This window comes from Rhinopithecus bieti, unplaced genomic scaffold, assembly GCF_001698545.2.
Source record: "Rhinopithecus bieti isolate Rb0 unplaced genomic scaffold, ASM169854v2 scaffold_7398, whole genome shotgun sequence".
NCBI classification, from domain to species: Eukaryota; Metazoa; Chordata; class Mammalia; order Primates; family Cercopithecidae; genus Rhinopithecus; species Rhinopithecus bieti.
In genome coordinates, this window is record NW_016805783.1 from 3630719 (window position 1) to 3636218 (window position 5500).

Genomic DNA, 5500 nt, shown 5'->3' on the forward strand with positions numbered 1-5500 from the left:
AAAGTAATACATTTACATGTTTCAAAATGCAGAAGGTACATACAAAAGATATACAGTAGAATGTCTGTCTCCCCATCAGTCCCCAGCTGTTCAATTTCCTTTTCTAGAGATAAGTGAATGGATTTTTAAAATATACCTTCACAAAGTTATACAATAATAATAAATATTTAGAATATTTCTAAATGCATTTGCACACGTGTTACCCACATATACATGCACACACACAAGCATTGCTGTCTCCTTGCTTTTCTTCATGTAACAAAACATCTTGAAGATCATTCTATACCAGTACATGGTGAACTTCCTTAGTCTCTTCTATAGTTCTGCATAATAATCTATTTGCAAATCAACAGAGCAGTTGCAAATAAATTTCTATGTACTTGCTTTTTTCATATATGCAGGCATATCTATAGGATAAATTCCTATGAGTAGAGTTTCAGGTCAAGGTTATATACATTTGCAAAATAAAAGATACTGTTTAAATTGCCTTCTGGTGAGATGGTACCAGTTTACATTCACTAGCAACAGGTAAGATGCTTGTTTTCTCACAGCCATGCCCACAAAGTACATTATCAAACATTTTGCAATTTGTAGATCTGATAGGCAAAGAATGATATTTTTAGTGTAATTTAAATTTAAATTATATTTAAATATAGTAAAGTTGAATTATTTAAATTAACTTATAAAAACATTTTCTTACATGTTTATGAGGCACTTCTATTTTCCTTTTGTAAACTATCTACTTGTATCCTTTTCCTTCTTTTGTTTTCTATTGAGTTTTGGTCTTTTCTTACAGTATTAAGTTTGGAGCTCTTTTATCTGAAGAAAATTACATGTTTGTGATGAGAGTTACCAACACATTTTTCTCATTTTGTCATTTGTCTTTTTTTGGCTTTGTTTCTGGAAGTTAAAAAGAAAAGTATATTGTTCAATCTATCAGACTTTTATGGCATTTTGGGTTTATGTAATACTTAGAAAAGTCCTCCTGACTCTAAAAAAAATTTTTTTTGAGACGGAGTCTCGCTCAGCCGCCCAGGCTGGAGTGCAATTGGCATGATCTTGGCTCACTGCAACTACCATCTCCCGGGTTCAAGCAATTCTTCTGTCTCAGCCTCTTGAGTAGCTGGGATTACAGGCACCTGCCATCATGCCGGGCTAATTTCTGTATTTTAGTAGAGAAGGGGTTTCACCTTGTTGGCCAGGCTGTTCTTGAACTCCTGACCTCATGATCCGCCCACCTCGGTCTCCCAAAGTGCTCGGATTACAGGGGTGAGCCACCACGCCCAACCTCCAAAACGTGTTTTTAAAAAACCATTTTTTCTCTATTACTTTTGTTCTTTTATTTTTACATTTAAAACTCTGCATCATCTGGGTTCTGTCCTGGTTTTTTTCCCATGAGACTATGGTTGCCTCAATATTATGTGTTGTAATATTCATATTTTCCTCCCCTGTTCTGAAATTCTATTTTTTAGATTTTAACTTATAGAAGAGAAGGCTGTTAAGTATTGGTATCTGGGCTTTACATAAATAAGAACTTGCCCTGTCTTTGCTGAGTGGCAGCAGAGGCATATAGCTACCTGCTTAAAACAATAGATGTCTGTGTGTGCTTTCATTTCTTATTAAGAATTCTGTGTGTGGGGAGAGTGGAACAGGGAACCCAAGTTGTTATGACACTTGAGAAACTGAGTTACACAATTCGTTGATTTTTTTTTTTTTGGTGGGGAGATTATACAAATCAGAAAAGGAATCAAACAGAGAAAAAGCTCTTTTTTGCGCCTCTGCTTTCAGCTGCATGGTTAGTTCCTCCTGTGATCAAGAAGTTCCTTGTTTATTTCTTGGTTGGGTAGCATAAGTTTTGCTATTAACTATCACCACACAGAACAAAAATGAGCACAGTGAAAATATATTAAATATTTCATATGAAAGAAAGTAAAATTCCTAGCCATAAAATAAAACATTTTGGTCATTGTTTTGGAGGATGAAGAATATCATCTTGATCACAGCTAATCTTGGCATCAGCATCTGTAGCTAGTGGAAATATCAACGGTCATTGTTTATGAGGGGAGAGAGGAAAGGAAGAAGGAGGAACTGCAGATAGTTGACAGAGTGACCAGAGGTTGTGGCTGTGTCACAAGCTGGTCTCCGGAAATGGTCTAGGACTGGGAGACGAGGGCTTCTTTGGTTGGGGGAAGTAAGTGGCCAGGGCAGTGTGTTCATTATGGACTTCACCTTCTCTACTCTGTGGGGTGCCGAGCAACTGAGCAGAGCTGGGAGGTTGGCCAGGCTGCCTGTTGGAGCTCATGGAGGCCTCCCCGCCTAGGGGAGAAGACGGCTTGGCCAGCTGAAGCTTGAAAATATCAGTAACTTTGTCTTCCAAACTACACCTAACAACCCAGAGAATCTGGAGTGACTTCCCCCTTCTTTTGTCCACACACTCTGCTTTCTTGGCTTTTAGTGGCTTCTTTATCCGTTGTGGGGTCCTTGGTGTTAATTTTCATTTGATTTCACCTGTGTGTATTGAAGTAGGGAAAAGGAGGCCAACAGGTAGAAGAGGCACATTAGGGTTGTCCCAACTCTACAGAATAACCTGGGTCCATGTGCCCTCCCGACCTGAGGAAATCTTATGGAGGGGGTGAGTAGAGAGCAACCTGTGGAGTCTTTGCCGCTGCCCCAGGGTGGACTGTTAACCAGGGCTCACTGGTCAGGTCTGATTTTAACTTGTTCTTTTGCGGTCTGAGAGGGAGGGGGATCTTGTCCTTGGTCCTGTTTTTTCAAACCTCCAACTCACCCTTATTACCCTCTGACACTCTCTAGGTAGCCCTGTGGCTCTCAGCACCTGATCAATGATCCCTTCACTCTTAACATCAGGAAACAGAGGTAAGGCCTTTTATCCCCGTCATAGCTGCTAAGCCCATTGAGTAAAAATGGCCAACTCACTGACACAACTCTATTCTCAAGTAAAATATTAAACCTGTTGAAAACCAAAATGAGTGATTGAAGCCTAAGATTCAAATCATCCAGGTTTTGAGCCAGTGTGAGGGCGTGCCTGGGAAAAAACATGAGTCACAGAAGCATCTGTGGCTGTTTTTTCCAAAGAGATTCTCAGGAAGTTTAGTATTTCTTCATTTTCTTTTAAAAGGGGTGGATGAGGGGCGGCAGTGAGACCAATGAGAATGTATTTGTGAGACTTAATTAGTGCTCCCAAAATCTACATTTCATATCAGATAAGGCCAGCGTTGAAGAAAAGGGGAATAGAGGAAGCAGAGGTCTTGGGGAGTGACGGAGGAACCATTAACCTCATCTTGTCTTTGTTCTGTGTCTGGGAAGACAGGCTAGCAGCCTGTTGAAAGGACTGGTTTCTGTTTAGAACTTAGAGAAGGAAACCTAATGACTTTTGTCGAGGGAGGAGGTGTCAGATTGTGGCCAATTCAGCTTCCAAGGTTTCTTTGGGGGTCCTTTGGCCAAGAGTCCATTCAGTCAGTTAGGGGCTTAGAATTTTATTTCTCACTATGTTGTGGAAAGAAAGTATTAAATGATTAAGTACGTATGAGACAAGTACAATTGCATTCCTAATATGTCTGTGTCTTGAGAGGTAGGAGAAAAAGGAGAAAGAGAATGTAATTGTAGAGAAATCAAGGAGAAAAGAGTGAGACAAGATATAGGAAGGGGCCATGGATTCAGTGAAGGAAGGTGACAGTGTTGACTCCTGTATAGCCACCCTCCATTTTGATGTGCCAAAATTTTAAAAACCCAACTATTTACAGTTTTCCATTGCTTTCATCTTTAACTATAAAGGGTCCATTCTGATTGAGGTAGCCAAACTGTCACCACAGTGGAAATCATTTTCTAGCCTGCAAAAGCAAGAACTTAAGTTAACTACATCAGGGTCCCATCAGAAGCCAGAGAACTGGAGAACCCATCTATTGGCTGAAGGCCATGGTTGTAGTGAGAACAAGGGAGACGAAGTATGCATGTCTATGCCACCAGGAATCTGTATTTGAGGTCATCTCAAGGATTCTGATGCTAGCGAAAATTATTGGCAGGTCTCACAAATATTTGTATTTCAATACAGACCTCTTAAATACCAGTCTCCTGCAATTCACGAAGGAATGAGTCACTAATGGTAAAACTTCAGGCACCACTACAAGTAGAGATTTGTTTCTCGGGGTGAGGAGGAGGAAAAAATTTTCTAGTTTTTCTCGAATATATATTTTTTTTTATCTTTTAAGTTTCAACTCTGCCATAAGCCAGAGATGCTCTTCCTTAAGAGATCCTTTCTGGAAATATTTATGTCAAAACACCTTCTCCCTATTTTTCACCTCCTTTCTGACCTTGTACATATGCTAAGTGCTTGTACATATTAAGTACTTGCTGCTGTGCTGGGAAAAGGGAGAGGTTGTAGGGAATGGGGCCTCCCTCTCTTCAGCTATTACCAGCTTCTCTGGCTCCCATTTCTGCAGGATGACAGGGAGGGTCCCACCCACTGTGACTAATGTCCCTGGCGAAGCACTTAATTGCTGCCCCCTGAAGCATCTAGTGGCCCACGTGCTACACCCCCACTCTGAGGATAATCCATAAACTCCTGCTGCTGCAGGGGTGTTTTGCCGCAGGGGAGTTCTGGTTTTGGGGAAGAGGGTGGAGAATGAGTCACTTTCCATTCATTTTCTAGAACCTTCCACAGCAGAGTGCCTTTAGAGAGCTGAGTAAAGTAGCCTCTCCTAGTTAATAAAGCCAATGATAGTTACATCCCTTAGAATGTCACTGGCTTGGGGGCAACAATTTGCATTTAATGAAAATAGTAATTTTCTACAGCCTCTGAAAAACACAATTTGGCTTTAGTGTAGTAGAAAGTGCTGACTTTCTTTCACACCAGCCCAATGAAGTTTTCAAAGTTCAGAAAACTTTTCCTCACTACCAGTGGATTAATAACTACAGGTGGAAATGTCTTTGTCAGTGGGGTTGAGGTAACCAGCATGTAGAAGATTATTGCCACCTAAAGCAAGAGGAACTGGCTTTCTGTGACCGGTTTTGCAACACCAGTGGGGAAGCTCTGCAGCTGGTTTGTTCTGGATTTTCATGCCTGCCTCCTTCTCGGTCCTCACCTTCTGTCAACCATCTCTCCGTTGGTTTCAATTCCAGAAATGCAATCTTCCCGACATGGCTCTTCCTGACAACCTGGGTACCCCACTGCCTCTAGCCACACCTTGCTTCTGAGACAAATAAGGAACTTTAATTTGGGCTCCCGAGTGAAAATAACAGATAGTCATCAAAAACAGAAGGCTCAGGCTGGGTGTGGTGGCTCATGCCTGTAATCCCAGCACTTTGAGAGGCCACAGTGGGTGGATCACCTGAGATCAGGAGTTGGAGACAAGCCTGACTAACATGGTGAAACCCCATTTCTACTAAAAATACAAAATTAGCCGGGCATGGTGGCGCATGCCTGTAATCTCAGTTACTTGGGAGGCTGAGGCAGGAGAAGTGAGCCAAGATCATGTCATTG

The 5500-nt window shown here is 41.4% G+C and overlaps 1 long non-coding RNA gene across 1 annotated transcript in view; it reads left to right on the forward strand.

The window, feature by feature from the left end:
- Positions 1 to 5353, forward strand: part of LOC108530747 (uncharacterized) — a 24287-nt gene extending 18934 nt beyond the window's left edge. Inside the window, exons 3-4 of the long non-coding RNA XR_001885941.1 lie at positions 2815 to 2877; positions 5140 to 5353. This is a non-coding gene — a long non-coding RNA (uncharacterized LOC108530747). The remainder of the gene's footprint in view (positions 1 to 2814; positions 2878 to 5139) is intronic.
- The last annotated feature ends 147 nt before the right edge of the window (positions 5354 to 5500 follow it).